Raw genomic sequence first — 23546 nt, 5'->3', positions numbered from 1 at the left:
ACCCACCCCCAAGCCGGTTTGAGCTGTCAGAAATGATGGCCACATTTCTGGAGTTTGCTTTTCTTTCTTCAGGTTATATTAACTGCCTGAAATAACTTGTCCTTAGCAAAAATAAAATAAAATAAATGGGATCGTCTTAAAACACACACACACACACACACACACACACACACACACACGAAACCAATGCCTCATCCATTAACAGGGCTCTTTCTCTTTTGTTCTTGGGACAGAAGTGTAACCTGGTTAGACTTGTTTTGTTTGTGCGGGAAGGTGTGAGTTGGCTGGCTGTATGCAAATGTTTGCAATCCCTGTGGGGTTTTTTAAAGTTTTATTTTAGACGATCCAATCAGAATAACAGGAAGTGACCTAAGGAATTCCACAATTGGCCAGCTAAACATTCTAAAATATGTTTTAAAATTCATATCACAAGCATCTGCCTTCACTGCTGCGAGGTTTTTTGAAGTGATAGCCTGCCACCTATGTGTACCTAACATCTGGCATAACATCTGATCAGTCTTTTTGCTGCTGCAGCTAAAGGATTTCCCCAACAGAACCAGCAGCTAAATGAGGTAAGGGCTTTGAACGGCGTGCTGCTCAGCTCCTTTTAAACAAAAACTCTGCCACTAGGGATAAAATCTAGAGGTGCAAAAGTATGAACTAATCTCTGGCATAACGATGATGTTCCAACCCTTGCCTTGAAAAATGCAACTAAAATGTTTTGATCAAAGGATGTTGAAAAGCTCTCATTAAGAGATTTTGGCTACGCACAGGCAGCACAAATCCCATTAAAATAAATGGGTTTAAAATATCCTAATGATGTGCAGGATTCTTTGGCTCAACCAGCAGGACAGTGGGCATTTTGTTTTTGTTTAAAGTTGTTCTACTAGTGCTGCTGCTGCTACTACTACTAATATCTTTAGTTACAATGATTATTGTGCTATTAGCCCTGATTTAGTAAGGTAAAGTAGGCTAATGTTCAGAGAGATAAAATGTAAACAATTCTATTTGTTTTCAAGTATATACCCGGCGCCCCAATTGTGGGCATGCCAGCTTCTGTATACTGAGTTGCTCCTAATTTCTCAAGTGTCTCAAATTATATTTGTGGATTAGCATTGAAGTATGGGCATTGTAATCAGGTCTGCTGAATATAATATTGTTGCTGATCATCCGCAAATATATTAATTGATGTCTGGTGAAGGAGATGTTGTAAGGTTCTCACAAAACCACTGGTCTGCTTCAACTGGGCTTCTGGGTCTAATTTTCAGATTGTTCCCTATCACCCAATTGCCATTATAACCAGGGCTACTAATAATTTCATATCATGAAATTGTCTCACTCCTGTGCTGTGTTGATCGACAACAAATTTACACAAGGTTTCACAATGATCTTGGTCAGTTATTATTCATTTCTTAAGCCTAATTCCACTTCTTCAGTGGAAGGTCACCATGTTGAATCCATGTTCTTATAGTAATAATAGGTTAACATTCTTTGAGTTTCTGAATATAAGAATAGCGTATAAACAAAGTTATGACCTTCAGAATTTTCATCTGGTTGTATTGGTGTGTTCCTTTCCATTGGCTTTCATTGACATTTAGTTTGAATAACCATGAATCAACGACAGTAGTGCTATTTAAAATATTCTTTTCTACTTGCAATTCTGTAATGGCAAACTGCACAAATTGAGGTACATATTATATATGCTGAATAGGCACTTTAACTTGTTCAACAACTCCTCAGTCATATACGTGCAGGTTTTTTTAATGCTTGATTAATCTAGAATACACTGTTTGGTGTACCAAAGAGAAAACCTGAGTACATAAAATTAAGATATAACTAACTGGCCAATATTTTAACCTAACCCCTTCTTTTTATTAACCACAGTTGTATTCTTATCAATTGTGCTGGTGGTTAAGAAGTGTTTTATGTCAAGTGGTATAATGAAAGGCATGCAGGCTTCTTGATATAGAAAATAAATGCAAAAGAGTAAAATAGCTTCAGCTGTGATATGCATTTTTTTTTTTTTTTTTTTGGAATAGCAAAAAAACACAATGTGTGCAGATACAAAGAGGAAAACAAAGATTAAAACTGAAGCAGTTAGTCACTCTTTTTTATCCGGTAGAAGATGTTCTGTTTCCCATTCTCTTTTTGTTCTTCTTTTGACCAGCAGCAAATGCAAATTTGGCTGTGATTGTGTGAACACTTATCTAGAAGTAAGTCTTATCTAATATAGTGAAGTTAATTACTGAGTTAATTAATAGGATGGTGGAGTAAACATAAATAAGGTTGTAATCCTAAACATGCTTACAAAGGCTTAAGCTTCACTGAACACAGTTTTACTTCCAAATAAACATGCATGGATTTGCACTGTAAGGCACTGTTTACAAGCTAAACCACAGGCTTCTTTCTTTCTTTCTTTCTTTCTTTCTTTCTTTCTTTCTTTCTTTCTTTCTTTTCCTATCCTTCTTCCAATCTCAGGGTAGCGTAACTGGTTCCCCCATTTTATTTTCACTTGGATAAACAGTCATTTAAAAAAAAAGAAGAAAAAAACTGTTTTCACTGAAAATGGTCAATTAGTTTAGAATTTCAACATAACTGCCCCAAACCAATAACCTTCTTTATGATAAAGTTGACACATTTGTTAAGTAGTATTGCACAGACACACGGTTACTCCCCGCAAAGTCTTAAATTGATCACAAAGGAAGACTGATAGAGTACTGTGAAGAAAAAGCAAAGAAAGGGATTACAAGGAAATAGGAGATCACATTGTGTATGAAAAATTGCTGTGACATATGGTCTATTAATCCTGGAAAACACAATTCCCCAATATGCCCAATGATCATGCACAATCAGAGGAAATAAGCATAACATATCCTCCAATGTTCCTCAGAAAATAGGGACATTCTACTACAAAATATAATCATCAGAACACTGTGGACTTTTCTAATAGTATTTGTTTAAAAGTCAGATTTTGAACGACTAGAGACAGGAGTCTAGGGAGACATCTATGAAATCTAACTAGTCTCCAGCAAGGAGAAATACATTTCAATCAGATGGTTGTTATGGTATCCACCCCACTCACTCCCAGCAACCGGAATTGCTGGGAAAAGGGGCTTATGGGGCAGTAAAGGCCCACATGATTTGCCCTGCCTGCATAATTGCAATTTTCGCTCAAGCACTGCGAATTTACACCATGGAAAAGCCATTCCCAAGCCACTGGGGGTGTGTTTGTGTGTGCAGAGGTTGTCAAATGAGGGTATGCAGAGAGGTCTTCTTGGCAACTGCTCCCCAGCTTTGGAATTTACTTTTTCCTCAGGTTCATCAAAACCAGGAACGAAGGCCACAAATTAGCAAGCTTTTAGTCGCCTCTGATATGTTTGGCACTATGTTATTGCAATTCTCCTCCATTTCCCAAGTATTACAGGTAGGGAGGCTAAGTTATGTTGAGATAGAGACACTTGAGACCACTCAGTCATCTTCATAGCTGAGCAAGAACGTCAGTTTGGCTTTTCCATATCTAGATGCAACACTAGGCCTTGCGAACTCAACTTGTCTGTTTTTGAGGAGAGGGTGAATTAAAAGGGCTTTAGGCTGCAACCTATAAAGTAAATCCAAGTGATCTCAGGGGGATTTTTTGGTATGCACTCTTACGATTGCTCTTGCGTACAGCCAGGATTTTAAGACCTTTGGAAACAAATGTGACATAATTGCAGAAAGCTAGGTTCTAATGCAGCATGGGTAGAAGCCATTGAGGACTAAGCTGCCTAAGGCACAAAGCATGGAACATTTTTAAAGGATCAATTTTCATGAGGGAAAGGAGGTGAATTCGAAAGGGCACTATTATGTCTTGCAAAGAGGCACTTTTAGCATACATTTTAAAAACACACACATATTTCAATAATGAAATGTTGTAATGCATGTATTATAATACCCAATGATCAGAACTGGGGTTTTTTCTAGAAAAAGAGGTGCTGGAACTCACCCCTTGTTCTCTTATAATGGCAATGGCATCCACCTGAGAGGTGCCGGAACTGAGTTCCAGTGAGTTTCAGCTGGGAAAAAAGCCCTGCAAATGATGATACTGGAGGAAACTTAGCACTACTCTAAAATGTGTACAATTCTGAAATAATTTTTATCACAAAAAAGAATACTGGCATAAATCTTGAATAGACTTACACACTTGTAAATTAAATATAGCTTATTTTCTGACCTATTTTCTGGGGTCTGTAAATTTATCAGCAGAAATGGCTCCCACTCTTTCTGGGGGCCATATATCTGCTTGCTTCTGCTTGTTTTCTCTCCTGCATTCAGCTGACTACTCTGTTGACCTCTGCAAACATGTGTGTGTGTGTGTGTGTGTGTGTGTGCGCGCGCACCAGCGGACAGGAGACAGAATTTGTAAAGTAGTCATAGCAATGAATTTGAAACATAACTATTTTAAGACTTCACCCGTGGTGCCTGATTACCTATAAGCCGAAACACGTATATAAGCTGTCCCATTACTATTTTTGGAGATGTGGTGCAGATTACTTGTACAGGATATAGAGGATATAGAAAAAAATCAAGGTTGTTGGAGGCAAATTTTGGGCTACATTACTGGATATGAAATACTGATAGAACCAATAAATATTATTTTGAATTGTTTTGAAGGATATGTGGATGTTGTGTGAATGGCCACCAACCCCCTGACTGTGGAGGGGTGGTGAAACTATCTGCTCCTCAACATTATAAAGTTTTGTTGGATGCAGCAATAACACAGTATGTCTGAGCAAAAGATAATGTGATTGAGAACAAATGGGTTGAGAAATGAGCATTTTTCATCTCTTTTTGGTGGTGATGTTAAACCATATTCTTTGCTTCCCTTGGTTTGAAGGTGAATTGTATTAATTAACTGGAAAATGATTTATTGTAATGGTTAAAAAAAAAACCTTTTTCTTTTTTAAAAAGAAAATGTCATGAACTAAGGAACTCTGAGATGTGTTGTGCTTAAGATATCATATCGGGAAGGAACACTACTTTTTGTCTTTCAAGCAATAATGCCTAGAGTTTCAATAAAGAAATATTGCCATTTGATAGAAAGTCCCTGAAGTACTAAAGAGCAGCTGTGTCAGGGAAAACTCTTGGAAAGCTGGATTTCATTTCTTTTCATTTTTTAAAAAAGGCTTTTAACTTATATTCTCAGAAAGCATATATAACTCCAAGTAGTTGTGTTATTTGGTCAGCTTTTAAAGGCACAAAGTAAACATCATTAAGCAAATTAGATACATAGAAGTTGACATCATACAGTAAATGTCAACAGTGATAATAACAGCTTCATTGCTGAAGATAATACTTTTAAAACTATAGTTCATTCCCTGCATATATGGATATAACCTAATTTAGATCTCTGTTGTACGGACTTCAATCATGTCTGGATATATTTGCTTGATTGTATCAAGATTTCAAAAAATGTCAGTTGTACCCTCATTTTAGTTTGTGAAATCCCAAATACCCCATTCCAAATTAAGGGCCACACATTTCATTCCCTATGCAAATCTGTCTCATTTGACTGCAGCTATGAAATGGGCTCAGTCCGCATCCTCAAAGCATTAGTACAAATACTTATTTGTGTCTGGGTGGGGTTAGAATTTTTCCTCTTTGATATCCTGCAGGCAAGAGGGTGGCATCTGAAGGACCACAATAACGTTCTCAAGTGGAAGAGTACCATCTGTTAATGTTTCAGCCATGGGAAACATATAATTGCAAGGTGCCTTCAAAGATGGGCAAAGGAAAAATAATGTGACGGCCTCTTCTAGACTGGATAGTTGTGAGCTGATGTGTCTTCTAGGGCATGTTGTGTGAGTAGAAGAAATGCAATTAAAGCTGCAATCCTATGCAAAGTTGGTAACCTATTGATTTCAGTGAACTCAAGTACAAACAGACTAGGGCCCACCCAAGGCATTTTGGCACCTCAAGTGGACTCCAAAATGGCCGGTGAAGAAGGGGTCAAGGAATATCTACAACAGGAACAAGTAGGGAAGAAAGATTGACAACTGGATCTGCTGCCCTAGTGGACCCTGCTGCCTGAGGCGGTTGCCTTGCTTTTGCCTCATGGGTGGGCTGCTCCTGAATAAAGATCTACATCAGAATCTGCTCATCTGTGGACTCTGTCTCCTGAAGCATTTGCTTCAACTTCAGTATCAAGACGCTGGATATTTTATATATAGTGGGTAATGTTGCTCTGAAATGAAACTCAGGCGCTCTAATTTAAAAGCCAAGGTATACAACTATCTGAACCGGAGTAAGAAAACAATTTACCCAGAGCTCCTAATAAATTAATTTATATAGGGGATGGGTCACAACTCAGTACAGTGGTAGAGCTCATGCAAAAAGTCTTAGATTCTGTCTAGGAGAGCTGGAAAAGACTCCTGTCTGAATCTCCAAGAGATTCTGCTGGTTGGTGTAGACAATATTGAGCTAGATTGACCAACTTAGTCTGACTTGGACTATGTTCATGAAAGACAATCTTACTCGGCTATGAGTGATCGCCAAAGAAGAAAGAAGGACCTTCCTAGCTTCTTTATCTTTACCTTCTTTATCTAACTTTATCATGTCACTACAGTCCTATGCAGATAGCTACCTATTTTCCAGAACTTCTGATTGCCCAAATGTTTTGGAATGAGACACAAATGATTTGGATGTAGTCCTGCAAAGACATAGTTAAATAAAAATGAACAGCTATAAACAGAATCTAGGTAAAGGTGATGTAACTTGGACAAATGTAATTCAGACTTCTTTAGTATTATAATATATTACTACTGTATTGTTGTGACATTCTTTCATAATTAAACCCCAAACTATATGTAGAATGCAGCATGCTTAGGTTACAGGTGTATTAAACAGGAAGTGTAGTTGAAAACATGGCTTGTCAACTAATGGAGTAATTAACTATCCTGTTTTATATAAAAAGAGCCATTTTCTATTGGACGCAACTACTGGATTCCTAATTTAAAATAAATATGCATTTATTTCCTCATTTGGAACAGATGATGAGTGATAATTATCTACTTTAATGTGATGGCAGGAGTGCAATTCTAAATTCAAAGATCAAGAAGCTTTCAAAGTCTATCAACTATACGTTTATAAAACTATCAGATATAGTCTCAAAAGGGACTATAAGGGATAAGGAGAAAATGCTGTGTGGTTTCTTCCAAGCTTCTTGGAGGAAAAGGAATTAAGGAGTAAAATGAGTGATACCAACTTCACATATACACAGTTATGGTGATGGCTGCTGCTGAAACACCTCCGATCTCCTCTTTTGGGGGTAGGATCTAGCAAAGCTTCTCTTTTCTTCTGGAGTGTTGGAAGACTATCTGCAGCTGACCGTGAAGGCATGCAGGGGGGATAAGGGTAACCAGGAATCCCTTTGCACATATTGATTTCCATTGTGTAAGCAGGTGGACATCATTGGATTTCATCCATATAGTCTCCATCCAAAGCGCTACATGGAGCTGTCTAGGGCTTCACTTGAATCTTTGTCTTGACTTTTCTGCATACTGCTGAGGCCATTGCTCAAAACAAATGCCTCATTCTGAAATCCTGAGCAAAGTGGTGGTGTGGTGATGCTCCATATAGCATTATTATTATTATTATTATTATTATTAGTCACCCATCTGACTAGGTTGCCCTAGCCACTATGGGTGGCTTTCAACAAATTAAAATAGAAAGAAGTTATTAAGAATTAAGGAAATCCTAATGAAAATATTCAACTTTTGTTACTTGAGCAAGGTTCTAGCTAGTACTTTATCTGTACTGTAGTAATAAATAAGATTAGAGCAAAGGAGTTTTATTAGCAAAAATCAATGTTAACATCATGATCCCTGAATCATGAAGCCAGAAGGCACCTCCAGATTCTACTACAGCTGCAGCACATGGAAATTCAAAAGAACACAGGACAGGAAAGATGATGCACTCTCCAGAGGCTTTCTTCCTACAGACCAGCGTGAACACTAGCAACTAACATTTTGGTCCTGTTCTGAATAGGAAAAGATTGAATAAAATGCATACCTTTCATTTCCTGAGATGTGGGGCAGTAGAAGCTATCTGAGTCACAATGACTTGGGGAAATAAAGGAGAAAGGCCACAATACTTGCTGGTAACTGAATTAACCTGGTTTCTCAGCAGGTAGAGGAAAAGATGGGGGTGGGGAATGAAAATCTGGTAGTCTCTGCTTGGGAAAATTTCTTCTCCAGAAGAGAACAAATCTTTTCACAACAGTCCTACATGCTCAGGTTCCTAGTTTTGTGTCCTTTGCTTTCTTATGTTCTTAGCCAAAGATCCAGCCAGGAAATATTAATATGATGATTCTTAAAGTGATTCAGCTATATGTAAAACCTTTTTGTTGTAAGATGCAACCCTGAATTTGCATGAGTCCTAAATCAGCTTTGATATAAAACTGAATTTGGGCGAGTGACTAATTTATAATACAGTATAATTGCTCTCTCTTGTCATCTAAAGACCGTGTAAAAATCAGCCAAGATGTTGTGGTTAGAAAATCCTATGTACCCAACATAATTGTCTCTTTTTTTATAATGTAATGGGTTTGACCAAAACATACAATTATTACACAACTGTATATAAATGATTCAGCATTCTGTTGGTTCATCTTTGTTGTGTAACTTCAGAAAACTTTGTGAAATACAAGCATCTGACTGTATGGAGACAGGAAACATTAGGACAATCTCCCTGGCATTTGAATGCAAAGTTCAGATATTTGAACCTTTCTTCACAGGAATGAACCTTTGTAATATTTATAATATTTAGTGTTATTTGGCATAGCTATAGTGAAAACATCCCTCAAAGTATTTATGAAGGGGCAGGGTCTTTCTAAGTGTGGCAATAGTGTTCTGAAGCTCTCTCCCCCAATAATCTAGGCTGACAGTTTTTCAATTAATTTGAAACACATCCTTTTGGTGAATTGTAAATATATTTTCATTTTGCTACAAGCATATACTCTACTGACACATACACACTCTCAATTATTTTATATGTATCTATGTATCTTTTATTACTTGTAAGTCAGCTTGAGGGCCAGTTTGACCCAAATCAAATTGATGAGGCATAATTTCTGAGATAAACCAATAAATAATTTGAGTATTTAAAAGTAAGCATAGTAGTTGGAGAGTGCAATTGCACTGTGGATTTTAGAGTTGTCTGATGTTCTTTGATGATATCCTCAGCATCTATTAGCAATCCCTAGTTTTCAGAACTAGGTTTCCTAAAATTCTGTACACCAGGTAAAATAGATACACCAGCTTATTAGATTGTGTAGTGGGGAATGCAGGGGGCTTTCAGTCCAGTGGCCTCATCTTGATGCAATGGTGCAAGATGGAATTTGTTTTATGCAAAACCACTTCTGTTCACCAGTAACCTGAAACAGCATAGTAACACGGAAAACTCTGTTCAGCTATGAAGTCCTCTGGGTGGCCTCAGATAAATCACTAAGGCTACAATCCAGTACATATTCAGTGGGGCTTAAGCAATCCAACACTGAAAGAGGACGACCACTGTCTTTCTACTTAATTTATCTTACAGGGTTACTGTTAAATACTGCTCTGAACTCTATTTGGGAAGCACAAAATATAAATATAACAAATATATATATCCCAGTAGTTGGGAGACATTGTTCCATTAACCACTCACTGGAATGCAAAAATTCACCACCAGTCTTAAGTAGTTTCCTGCCAACAGTATAACCATCTTTTAATTATTTTTGGCTGGATTTTGTTATAATTTACTATCCCGCTTGGCCAAGAGAATCTTGCCAATACAGTGTTACCTCTGGTTATGTACTTAATTCGTTCCGGAGGTCTGTTCTTAACCTGAAACTGTTCTTAACCTGAAGCACCACTTTAGCTAATGGGGCCTCCCGCTGCTGCCACACAATTTCTGTTCTCATCCTGAAGCAAAGTTCTTAACCCGAGGTACTATTTCTGGGTTAGCGGAGTCTGTAACCTGAAGTGTCTGTAACATGAAGTGTCTGTAACTCGAGGTACCACTGTAGTGCAAAGATGTGGCTCATGCCTTTGGGGCATTTAACACATGCAGTATGAATGCACATCAGAGGTGGGTTTATGGCAGGCGGCTCAAACCCTACGTCTACAGAAGCATATGCTAGAGACAGAGCTTGCCACCCTAGAAGAATTTGTTCTATGTACTGAAAAGCTCCAGTCTCATGTGCATAGAGTACATTTTGACAATCAGGCACCTGCTGAAGCCCAGACAGGAGCCCAGACAGAAGCGCTGCTTTCTTCACTTCCACTTTGTACATGCGGTCGGTTATCTCCGACATAAACACACTTACAGTAAGAATCTGGGATATGATGTCTAGATCAGCTGCTGGCGTTTCCTGGCCTGTTTTTTTCTTTCTTTTTTGCTGCTTTGCCAGCTTGGGATTTGAATGTACGTAGAGTTGCCAGTAGCACTAGTACCTTAGTATTTGGAAAGACAGGTGTTGGTGCTCAAAGGGAGGAGGAAAGAATGACTGACTCCATGCTTGCCATCTGGCGGTGGCAGTTTCCTCCTGGCTTGCCCCACCCTTTGGCCCTAGGAGCGTTCCTGAGAGAGCTGGTGTTTTTCTCTGGCCTGTTGTGTCTAGGTATAAATATTCTTTTTTTTGCTGGAGTTGGCGGGGCTTGCTTTGGATCTACTTAGGACATGAAGCTCACTGTTGTCACTTGTCCTGTTGGTAAGCTTTAGGCTCACTTTTGTTGCATTTTAAATGAACTGCTAATTACTGAGTTGTTTTGTGTTATGCTGCAGTGATAATACAACTTCTGCCGTGCGTTATGATCATGTGCAATTATTGTAGACTGCTTATTTCCAGTAAATCGTTTCCCCCAGTAAATCACTTTGAGCACAAATGTATTTGTGGAAAATGCAGGTATGTAGCTATGAATAATTGGCTACAGACTTTGCCCTGGAAGCCAATTGTCCCGGCTGTGGTTACGTAATGTCAAGAGAAAACACGGGGTGGAATTTAACATAGAACCAAGGAGATCATTCTATCAGTGCAAGCATTTCTGCTTGCTCTATGGAACAAACTCTCCTCTAACCCTCCAAGGCACTTTTCTAGGGGGGTCCTCCCAACCCTCCAAAATGGGTTTGGAGGGGCACACAGGGGCAGAAGACAGGAAGAATCACCACTGCATTAGCAAGAGTTCTTGTGCTGGCTTCTGCTAAAAGCTGAATCCTGTCCTCTCTCCATTTTCTTCTTTATTCATATGTTCTAGGGAGCCTTCTCAGCCCAGCAGACCAAATCCAGAGCTCCCTAGCAGGCGATTTTTACAGGTGGATGGCGCTTCCCACCTGTCAATTACCTGACAGCAGATGGTGGGTGGGCATGGCTTGGGGGAAATGGCCCCCTACTGCTGTTCTAGGTGTGTGTGGAAAATGGAGCTTGAGGGGGCTCTTTGACAATCTGTTGCCTCATCACCTGGAGCTTGTTCTGATTCTAGCTTCCTGACCACATGATTACAAACACAGATGAGTAAATGTAGGATTTACCTTCCGATTTGGGGATGCATTTGGTTGTGGAGAATATAAAGTTTGTGTGTGTGTGTGTGTGCGCGCGTGCGCAGTTTTTGAGTATATTTAATTTAGCATTTTTTCAATGCAGTCTGCTCCTCTAAATGGTTTATTCTAACTTCAGACTTGTTCATCAGACTTGGCCCCTTTCCACCAACAACTCTCTGTTGAATGACTGGGAATATTGACTGAAATATCAACAGCAAGGAATGCTTATATACAGAATAAACAAACTGAAGCCATGTCACCCTGGCATCTGTGTCAATGGGTGGAAAAGACCTGCAGATGGGCAGCTAGCAGCCAATCTGTGCTTCAACTCATGTTCCTGTGACTTTTTAAAATCTGTGGTATGTAATTGCAAATCTATGCTCTTTGGGGTTTCATTTGGCAATTTAGTTACATATCCTTTACCACGCTACAATGGGTCTCACCTTTCTCCTCTTCTCTGATGGATTAATTCAGCCTTACCTACCTCACAGGGTTATTGTGAAGATAAAATGGGGTGGAGAGGAAATGTGTGCACGACCTTGAACTCCTTGAAGGGAAGGTGGGGTATAAATGCAAAAATAATACTAATAAATGCAAAGATAACTAGAGCAATCGTATCTTTGCATTTATTATTAGTATTATTTTTGCATTACCCACAATTTTGGGTAAGGCATAAGTGATAGTTCCAACCATTGACCTCAACATGAAACAATTTTAGTTCCATGTTTTACATTGCTTTGTTTTTCAGTACCTGCTGTTAGCTACATAGAGATCCATAGAAAAACCTTTTGATGGCTGGCTAGTTGGACTGTTTTCTTTTCCTTAGCCATGATTTGCATATACCTATTGTACCATGATCCTGAATTACAGAGAGCTTGAGAAGTCATTTGTTCCACAATGACTTCCCCTTTCATCACTTCCCTTTAATGCATTTGCTCATGGTATTGTCATTTAAGTCTAGTAGAGCAAAGGATATGGAGCGAATGAGGGGAAAGCTTGCTCACACTTCCTTCACAATTTGCACACTTGCTTATAGCTGGGCATTTGCTGTGTGCTGCTTGGGTTCTGGTTAATGGAAAAGAAGAATGTCACATCTCATCTTGGGAGACTGCTCCTCCTCCAATTGTACTCTGCATCTTGGAAACCATGGGATATTCACACCTGAAAGTAGAAAGCCATATACTTAGGAAAACTCTGTGGAAAAGTGCTCTCATCAAACCAGCTCAGGTTGCTGAGGCCTTTTTTTGCTTTTGTTTTTCAAATAGCCCAGCAAATCAAAGCGTGGTGTGAGCTGTTATCAGGGCTAGGCAGCAGGTGCAAAAAATAATATAGTATAATAAATAACCATGCTGCCAAAAGGTAGGGTTAATACCCTTTGGAAGGCACTGAGAAGATAACAGAGAGCCATGCCAACAACTGAATTAACGTCTCTGTTTACGGTGAATTTTACCTTGACAACCCGTTTCCAGTCTTTTGACATATAAATGCTCCATTGTATTGAATCTAGTCTAATTTAAAGCAAGAACTGTGAGAGCTATTTTCTGCAGCAGCGTTGGAGGAGAAGCATTGGGAGGGGGTGGGGAGAGGCTTCTTCCTTGAGCTGATGAGCATAAATACCTTTTCCTTTCGCTGTTGTTGTGAGCACCACTGGTTTGACACATGTGCGGTTGGAGCCTGAGGAACTTTATTTGTGTGCCTGCTCCATGAGAGGTCAGGAGGGTGGCAACACGAGAATGGACCTTTTCTGCGGTGGCTCCCCGTTTGTGAAATGCTCTCCCCAGGGAGATTTCCCTCAAGCCAGGCAAAAACATTTCCTTTTAACCAGGTCTTTGGCTTCAGCTGATTAACTTTCTATGCCCTTTAAATGTGTTTTTGGGACACATTATTGGTTTTGGGACACAGGTGGCACTGTGGTCTAAACCACTGAGCCTCTTGGGCTTGCCGATCAGAAGGTTGGCGGTTCAAATCCCCACGATGGGGTGAGCTCCCATTGCTCTGTCCCAGCTCCTGCCAACCTAGCAGTTCGAAAGCACACCAAAAAGTGTGAGTAGATAAATAGGTACTGCTCTGGTGGGAAGGTAAACGGTGTTTCCGTGAGCTGCTCTAGTTTCAGTGTCCTGTTGTGCCAGAAGCGGCTTAGTCATGCTGGCCACATGACCCGGAAAAACTGCGGACAAATGCCGGCTCCCTCGGCCTGTAAAGCGAGATGAGCGCCACAACCCCAGAGTCGTCTGCAACTGGATTTAACTGTCAGGGGTCCTTTACCTTTATTACTGGTTTTGTTTTGTTTTTATTATGTATTTTGTATTCTCACTTTGTGTTTTTATGTTGTTGTGAAGCACGCTGTAATCTTTGGATGAAGGACAGTATACAAATTTAATAAATAACAAAAAAACTTTATTCACACTTTAATCCCATTGAAATCAGTGGGACAAGCTGGCCGTAACTAACTTAAGTCCCATTGTTTTCAATAGAACTCAATGTCTTTTGGGTCACCCAATCTATCATTTTAAGGTTTTGTTTCTTCAGGGTGGCATTCTGCTCACCACTCGGACAAGTGCATGTGCAAAGGGGCTAACTGCAGTCATTTTTAACAGCACATTTCTTGAAGCTGCTGGTTTGATTTCTACTTACCGTATATGGGATCTGGAGATGTATTAAGAAAGATAGCGATGGCTGACGCCTTTATGCATGCACTGACTTGACACTGCCCAAAACTGCACATGTCAAGCTGCCCTCAATTTCTTTTTATATGTTGTGTTGGAACCGCAGCAGCAAAATCTTATATTGCTTTCTTGATCTTAAATAACATTTATAGAAAATGAGCAAACATCTAGCCAGCGCACTCTTTAAGTCAACACCCCCTAGAATAAGGCATTGTATTGAAGTCTGCTTCTGGAATGCCAGACTATTTGCTTAATAAAAGGAGCATGCTGCATTTGCAAGCACAAGAACATAACAAAAGCCCTGCTGCATCAAACGGGACTTCTGTGCCCAAATGTAGGGAACGAGTGCACCAGCACTCTCCCACAATCGCTTCCCTGCCTCTGATCCTGCAGGTGACATATAGCCATCACAATTAGTACACTTCGGGTCGTATCTGGTGTAGAGGTGGGGGAGAAACTGGATTCAGTTCCCATCTAAATGCGAACTTGCCAAATTTGCACTTTGGGAAACCACATGCAAACTGAAACACAATCCTTCAAACTTTGCCATTGTCCCCATTTTTCACTGCAATTCAAGAAATGCATATGCTAGTTTAAAGTGTGCATATAAATGTATACAGCAGTGAAAATAAAATTCGAAAATTGCATTTAAAATTGTGTATGGGAGAAATTTGCACTAAAATGCTGATTTTCCAAAAAATATTGCAAACCGATGTGTTGAATACCGAACTTAAGACTGGGAAACAGAAAGAAACCAAAACGGACATCTTCACCCATCCCATATCTCGTGGTGAATTTGTGCTTGTGGAAATGCTTAAGGCAAGGCACCCTATATTTGCCAAATGCACTGTTCTGTGCCATATTCCTTGCTGTTCCAGTGGGTTCTCCAACTCACAGGAGAAGCTCTTGGGGGCAGGACACACAGAAGCTGCCATTAGGTAGGGGAGATCAATCAAAACCTTTCTTTGCTCAGGAAAACCACCACTGAATACAATCTATCATAAGGTTGTATGGTTTTATCTAATCTCCTTTTAAAGTTAACCAAGCTGGTGGCCATTACTACAATTTGTGGCAGCAAATTTCATAATTCAACTAGGCATTGCATGAAGTAATTCCTTTTGTCGGTCCTTAAGTTTTTCTCATTAAGTTTTGTTGGTTAATGCTGGGTGCTAATAATATGAAAGAAGAAGCGTGCATAATGTTATGCACCTTTATCATGTCCCGTCTTGCCCCCCGCCCCATGAGCCGAAAAGCCTCAAATGTTGTAACCTTTCCTCCAGTCCTTGATCATTTGGGTTGCCCTTTTAAGCTATTAAGCTAGACAGTGCTCTCCTTCATCATGAGAATGCTTTCCAGAATATATAAAACTAGCATGAACATTCGTAACAAAGACAAAGAAGATAGTCATTCTACCCAAATGCCAATATGTATAAATATTTACATGACTAGCAGCCGCTATTTGAACTGGAATGAAACCTTCCACTCCCACTACTGGGATTTCCCCCCCAATGTGAGAGGGAAATCTGGATTTGGACCAAAACTGTGACAAAGGATGGAAGCCCCCCACTAATGGTTTTTCAGCACACATGCACCTTTTTTACTTTTAAAAATCATTCATGCAATTGCACAGTGTCTAATTTGGCCCCAAGATTTTTCTGAGTATTGTTATCTGATCTTACCATGCTCATTTGAGTAAGTGACTTGCACAAGCAGGAATCTGTGTTTTTGAGCTGGCACTTATAACAGCTAAGTGCTAAGCACATCTAAACTGAAGATAGCTATGGACAGCTTAAGACTTCCCCTCAGACTTACCCTACCACGGAATGAGCCCATTGGATTAATGGGAAACCACATGGGGAAACAATAGATACTTTTGACGTTTTCCTACGCCACAAGAATTTTAATCAAAATGAACAACTATGTACAATCCAGAACATGTACAATCCAGTGTACTGAATATGATGTCATCCAGATGTTGTTGGATGACAGCTCCCATCACCCCTGACCATTGGTCAGGTTGGAACACTTACAGGAAATAGTAAAAGGTAAAGGTAAAGGTACCCCTGCCCGTTCGGGCCAGTCTTGACAGACTCTAGGGTTGTGTGCTCATCTCACTCTAGAGGCCGGGAGCCAGCGCTGTCCGCAGACACTTCCGGGTCACGTGGCCAGCGTGACAAGCTGCATCTGGCGAGCCAGCGCAGCACATGGAACGCCATTTACCTTCCCGCTAGTAAGCGGTCCCTATTTATCTACTTGCACCCGAGGGTGCTTTCGAACTGCTAGGTTGGCAGGCGCTGGGACCGAGCAACGGGAGCGCACCCCGCCGCGGGGATTCGAACCCCGACCATGTGATCGGCAAGTCCTAGGCGCTGAGGTTTTACCCACAGTGCCACCCGCGTCCCTACAGGAAATAGTAGCATTCTATATATATTTTAGGCTAACCAACCAGTCTAGAGGAATGTTTGCTCACCTGCGTTATGAGGTAGCGACAGCTTTGGGGTAGATTCATATAAATGTAAGACTGATAGGAAGAGAAGCTTGCTTATTCAGGAAATAGCTACCTACAGCATCATTATCAATGAAGGTATTTACTTAGCAGGCCAAACTTAACACAATTCATGATCAGTCTCGCATCAATACATGCGTCATCCTTTTCAAAGGTAATCTAAGCTACTGGCCACCAGCTACTAGCCATTGGACTGAATGCCAGCCTCATCTGTGCTTTACCTGAAGGAATGCTTCTGATTGTTTGTCTTTTTCCTTATATAGTGGTACCTCGGGTTAAGTACTTAATTTGTTCTGGAGGTCCATTCTTAACCTGAAACTGTTCTTAACCTGAAGCACCACTTTAGCTAATGGGGCCTCCTGCTGCCGCCGCGCCGCTGGAGCACGATTTCTGTTCTCATCCTGAAGCAAAGTTCTTAACCCATGGTACTATTTCTGGGTTAGCGGAGTCTGTAACCTGAAGTGTATGTAACCTGAAGCATATGTAACCCGAGGTACCACTGTAATTATAAACTAAGGTGGCAGTGCATTAGTAGGTTAGGGTTACCCTGATTTTTTGCTGATTCCCTCTTTCCTCTACAGCCCACTACACCATATCCCAGGCCATTATGGAGGGTACAGTAGCTACCAGGAATGGCTTTTGGGAAGGCATGGGTGACTAGAGTGGGGAGAGAGAGGCGGGAAGTCCGCTGACTGAAATCAGGATCCAAGTCATTGGATTTTATATCCATTCCATTTAACTTTAAGGGCTTTTAAAAGGTTCTCGCAATAATAACAGCAGGTTAGTTACTGCTGCCGTCAAAGATGCTAATCTTTTCATATGGAACAAAGTGTTATATTTTAGAACAGTAATGTGGATTGATAGGGACCTGCTCATATTCTGTACCCCTTCTCTGGATTGCTACTGAAACTCATTCTCGGAGCACTCTGTCCTTCAAGCTCCCTCTTTTGTCCTACTGTTCTACAGTCAGCGTTCATTTATTTCTCCACGCATTCCTTCTCTGACCATCGCTAACCCTATTTGCTTTTTATTAATTCATAACCTTCCAATCTTTTGCCAACTACAATCCATCTTCACCATGGGCCATAGAGCTGGGTGCCAATGACTTGCGCCCTCCTTGCAGTGAGTTTTTGTTTTTTGTAGTTGTGTCTTGTGCCATCACCCCAATGCCTCACAGGATGGGAGAAGAGAGGCTGCATGGGAAGGCAAAGCACACACAGAGCTCCTACCTGCCACAATGGTCTCATGCATCATTGCTTGCTCAAATGTGCCAAGAGTTGGTGGGTGGGGTTGCAGGACTCTGTGGTGCCCTATGACTAAGCCACGTGCAGGTGCTGTGCCTCAGGGGAAGGATCAAGACCTTTGTGTTTTATATCTTGGTCCCATGTGAGTCCGGGAGCGATCTAGTTACATTCTGTTCTGGAATCCATTGTTGATGAATAAATATTCTAATATGATTATATTTATTAGGGTTGGATTACATATGAAGTTTGGAGTGTATTTACTTTCTTTATTGTAATCCCAACAGCATGTGGCTGAATAGGTTGGAAAGTGGCCTCTTTGAACCCTCTAGTTTGATGGGAAAAGTCGCTTGATTTATTTCTCTGGAAAAGTGGGAAATTAGAGTTGAGTAAGCCGAGTTGAGTGGCATCCAGCGAACCCCAGTAATTGTAGTTGTAAGCCTAACGCAATCGTCGTATTGCAGAACATATACAGCACTTTCTCCAAGCACAATTTATCATTTTATTTACTTGCTCAAATGTTTAAGGCATTAAGGCACCACCACTCCAATAGCATAAGAAAACATCTTCCTCAAGATCTTGCTCCTGGTAGCCAGTTCAAATCTCACAGGCATATATGTGAAATTAAGAGTTTTTGCTCCAACATGCATCACTTTACACTTGTTTGCATTATTAACAATAGAAAAAAGTGCAAGTCCAAATACTCATCCTTGGGGGACTTCACTTTCTACATCTCCCCATCAGGAGAACTTTCCGTTACTGATCCACAAGAGGATCTCTTTTCCTAGTCCATGATTGTTAAATTTACTCAGGAGTATCTGGTGAGGTACCTTATTAGAAGCTTTTTGAAAGTCCAAGTGCACTATTTAAACTGATCACCTCTATCTATATGCTTGTTGGCACTCTCAGAGAACTCAAATAGGCAGAAGACATGTTCGCTCTGCTTCAGCAAAGCTTATCCTTCTATGTGCTTCGTTATTTTATCGTTAGCAATAATTGCCAAATGTTCTAGGGCAGTCATTCAGAGAATCTAGAAATTTTACCTCATTGTCATGACCAGTCGATGTGAGGATAATTGAGGTTACCCAACATTGCAACATTCCCTCTTTTGGATACTTCATTCTTCAGTCTAATACAAAACAGTCTTGTAATTGCCTCAAACTCCTGTCAGATAGAATGCATACAATACAACCTGTAATCTCCTCCAAAAGGATTGCCAACCCTTCCTCAGCTCTCAGCAAAATATTAAAATTTAGGATCTGAATTCAGTGAGCTTCCTCATTAGCAATTGTTCATTTATGATGAAAAACATACATAAATAATTAAAATTACAGATCACCTTATGATGCATATATGTTGATCAGTCAACATAATGCCACATATATGCATATCTTAATTAAGAAATACATATTCAATCCTACAAAAACAAATTAGAGTTCACAAGCCATTCCAGATTTTCAGGCTGTGACATAAAATAAAATACTACAAGGGTGTCAAAAATATATTTACATAATTTAAACATACAGTTTATTAAAAGAAAACATTGCAGACCACTTATTCCTTAGCATTTTCTAAAACTAAAAGACTCAGGGCTGGGTTCAATTAAGAAGAACTGAGCTCTGGGGCCAGGGCAGCCTGTCATGAATGCTCTGGGAGTGAACCTGAGGGAAGGCCAGTTCCCAAGGGAAGCCCTGCATACAAGTCTGCCTGCCATTGGCCAGTCTGAAGGCAGGCTTGGGTCCAATTCTTGGCCAGCGAGGTGAATATTCAGCTGGCTGGGCAGCTCCAGCGACCAAAGGCCAGGCCAGACCATGGTGGGGGTTGCCAGGCCTGCAATGCTGCCAAACCGTGTAAGGCTAAGACATTTTCGTTCACCCAGGCCCTTATTAATTCAACTAAGCCAACGTGCTTGTGGAAGCCAGTGCAAGGACTCCCACTAGTGCAACAGGGCTTCTGGGAGAACCCCAGAACAGCATGGAGGAAGGAGAGGGGAGATTGCTCTGTCTGGCAAGCAGAAATGCTTGTGGTGATGGAACATTGAATTTCTCCCTCTTTTGTATCTTCATCTGCTGGGGTTATTTTGGTAGAGTGATCTGTTGTTCAACATTGGGTAGGAGGGAGATTAAAAATTACTGCTGGGCGTGCCCAAGTCCCTAAAAGATATTCTGACCACAGTTTTCAAAGTTTGGCGTGTAAACCAGCAAATGGCTAAAATTCCTGCACAAGGGTGATATAATCCACTTGGCCCACACCTTTCAAAGTTGGAACATAAAGTAGAGTATTGGTAGCCCACAAGCTTCTCTATTCTAAAACCAGGAATTGGTGGTGCAAGCACCCAAATCAGAACAGTTTGGTCATCACAGCTAAACTACTGTTGTTGAACGAGTCAACCTTGTACACTCCCCACACTGTGATAGTATTGTTCCCTACATAACATTCCCAGTGTTTTGGTATTACACATGTCCTGATATAGCAAGACGATCCGAATTGCCGCTAATCAAAACAAGAGTAATTGATTTCAAATGTACCATCCGTCATCATCATTGTCATCATTTGTTAACAGGGTAAATTAAACATATATAAACAATGAAACAGAAAATGGAAAACAATCTATAATGCAAAGGGTGGAACTCAACATGGTTGTAATTGGACTGTTCAGTCAGTGCCAAACAGAATGAATTCCCCTCTCTTCCCCTGCATGCTGTTCTGGTGGTTGTCCTGTGGGAGTAATAGATAGCACACAGGGTGGAAGGAGAGGAGGAAAACCCCGTTGCACTAGTAGGAAGTCTTTGCACTGATTTGCACTAGTGCACCGGGTTAGTTGAATCCAGCCCAGACTATCTAAAATGCTCCTCCAATAACATAATAATCACAGGTCTTACCCACTCTAATAAAAGATGAGAACCACCATCTTCATTACCTGAGGAAAGAAAAGGTCTTAGCCTTTTGCCTAGAATGATGGTGGTAGTGCCAGGTGTGTTTCCGTGAGGAGAACATTTAGCAGATCAGCATTTCTGGGTAAATGTAAATAGTCTTAAGCCTATGAATTCTGAAATTTCTGTTCGACTGATGTGTGTGTGTATTGCCTGAGAAATATATTTGTGTTTCTTACGGATTACTTATTTATTTCAATGCATTTCTAAACTGCTTCATAATCTTAAAATCTCTAAGTGTGTACACTATGTACAATACAAAAACAATGTCCATGAAAAATAAAGATACTGCCTACAGTCAATAAATCAGTATAAAAACATAAATGCAAATAAGGCAGATTAAGGGGATTAATAGACAAAAATCAGGGTCCAATCTTATGGGTCAGGGAAAGCCAGGACGAAAAGATAAGTCTTTGCAAGACATCTAAGGCAACTGATTTTTGCTGCTTTGAGTATGCCAGAGGGAAGGCTATTCCACAAAACAAGGGCAACAGCAGGAAATGCCTGTTTTCAGGTCCCCATCCTATAATATTCTGTAGGGTGCGCTACCACAAATAGATTTTCACCAGATGATCTAAGTGATCTTACAGGTCTGTACAGAGGAAAGTGGTATTTTGGGTAACCTGGTTCTGAGTTGTTGATGTCTTCATATGTTAACAACAAGGTATCGAATGTTGCCTGGTAATTGATTATTCATAGGAATATAGGTTAGCACAATGCTAAGGGGCATTGCTGTAGTCTAAGACGCTGAATGAAATATTGTGGCTACTGGAAATGCTTCTTAAAAAGTAGAAAATTTTATGACAGGTCTTCATGGGATATGGGCATCCATCTATCTCGGGACACAGTGAGGGAGTGTGCCTTGGGGGGGGGGTGAGGTTAATCTGTTAGAGAGTTAAAGTGCCTGCTGTGGTTGTAGAGACCAATTCAGGAGAGACATGTTTGGTTGCAGCTGGGTCAGATGAAGGTGTCCAGTTGTCCCGCTGCAGATACACCATGGCGTTTCTTCCTCTGAGCTCCACCCAGCAGCCATTCCTCCTCTGGTCACTGCTATGGACGCACAACCTGTATGTCTCCAGGCACTGTGGTCGTCTGCAAGGGATTCCCACACAGAGTGCCTGGTGCCCAAAGCCAGCTCCTCATAGAGCACACATCCTTGGGGATCCTGCCATTTTCCATTCGGTGGACATGACCAAGCCAGCTAGAAGTTGCCAAGACAGGAGTGCGAACGTGTTGGGAATGTGTCCTTGGGGGAGCACATCTTTGTTTGAGACTCTGTTCTGCCATGCAATGCCCGGAATCTTCCTGATCCATGTGAAGATATTAATAATCAACAATTCTTATGCAACTTCTTGCTGGGCTTTGCCTTCTCTTCTGTGGATATAGCTATTTCCAAGAACTTTCAAATGCAATGCAGCTAGCTGCCCCGCCTGGCAGGATCAGGAGGGCTGCTAAGCCAGGGTTTGGACTGAAGTGCTACTCACCATATACTGTAGTCCCATTGCTCTTCATGACTATCATTGGTTGGATTGGGGCCATTAGGTGTGAAACAAGTTAGTTGGTTATATTTCTAATCCCGTTTTCAGGCAACTATTATTTCCCAGGAGTTCACATTAATCAAAAATAATGAGAGACAGGCCCTGGCTTCAGGCTTATGAGCTAAAAGACAAGAAAGTAGGGAGGGAAAGATATAAAGAAGGAAGGTCAGTATGACAATGTCAAAACAATGTTGTTGGGTTCAAACCGGAATTTTGCTTTCAGTTTGGCCCTGGTCTGGTTTTGGAAGTAGTAAAACACAGCCTAGGGAGGGGGCTTTACAGAGAGTTGGGACTACCATCACATCTGCATCCCTGCCATGCATGGTGGCCAGGGCAGAAGGCGGGGAAAACACACATTGCTACACCAACCTGGAACTGGTGTAGTGTTTGGGACTGGATCAGGACCAGTATTGTCATGTGACAACAGCCTGCCTGGTTCAGGATCCAATGGACCCTGAGTTGGTTCTGGCCCACCATTTCCCTGCCCCTCAAAAGCACTGTTTGGGGGCTTTATACAGCGTATCAACAGTGGCACACCCACCCACCGGTTTGGGCAGAAGGAGAAGCTCTATGCCAGGTTGGTGGCTGGTAGGTCATGAGTGGAAGCTACCAGGGCTCCAAATTACCCTTCCCCTGTCCAACGCAAAGGATGTTTGTTAGTACAGTGGTGCCCCGCAAGACGAATGCCTCGCAAGACAAAAAACTCGCTAGACGAAAGGGTTTTCCGTTTTTTGAGCTGCTTCGCAAGACGAATTTCCCTATGGGCTTGCTTCGCAAGACGAAAAACGAAAACGTCTTGAAAGTTTGTTTCCTTTTTCTTAACACCGTTAATACAGTTGCGACTTGACTTCGAGGAGCAACTCATAGAACGCAGTGTACATAGTAGCCTTTTTTGAGGTTTTTAAAGACTTTGGTGATTTTTGAAGCTTTTCCAAAACTTCTTTTGCAGCCATTTGGTAAGTTAAGCTTTTAAAACTTTTTTGGGGGGTTTTGGATTTTGGGTTGGGGTGTTTGGAATTCAAGGACTTGGTGTTGGAGAGGGGTTTGCAAGAATCTGGAAGCTTGTGTGTTTTTTTTCTGCATTTTTATGATTTTCTGTGACCATTGGG

At 40.9% G+C, this 23546-nt stretch overlaps 1 protein-coding gene across 1 annotated transcript in view; it reads left to right on the top strand.

The window, feature by feature from the left end:
* The first annotated feature begins 416 nt into the window (after positions 1-416).
* Positions 417-23546, top strand: part of EHF (ETS homologous factor) — a 51193-nt gene continuing 28063 nt past the window's right edge. The window contains exon 1 of the mRNA XM_080984103.1: positions 417-572. The gene's annotated coding sequence lies outside the window, so the exon portion shown is untranslated. The remainder of the gene's footprint in view (positions 573-23546) is intronic.

The sequence above is a fragment of the Podarcis pityusensis genome (genome assembly GCF_964106645.2).
Source record: "Podarcis pityusensis genome assembly, chromosome: 1".
Taxonomy (NCBI): Eukaryota; Metazoa; Chordata; class Lepidosauria; order Squamata; family Lacertidae; genus Podarcis; species Podarcis pityusensis.
Note: the sequence above shows the minus strand (reverse complement) of the source record. Positions and strands in the feature narration are given on the sequence as shown.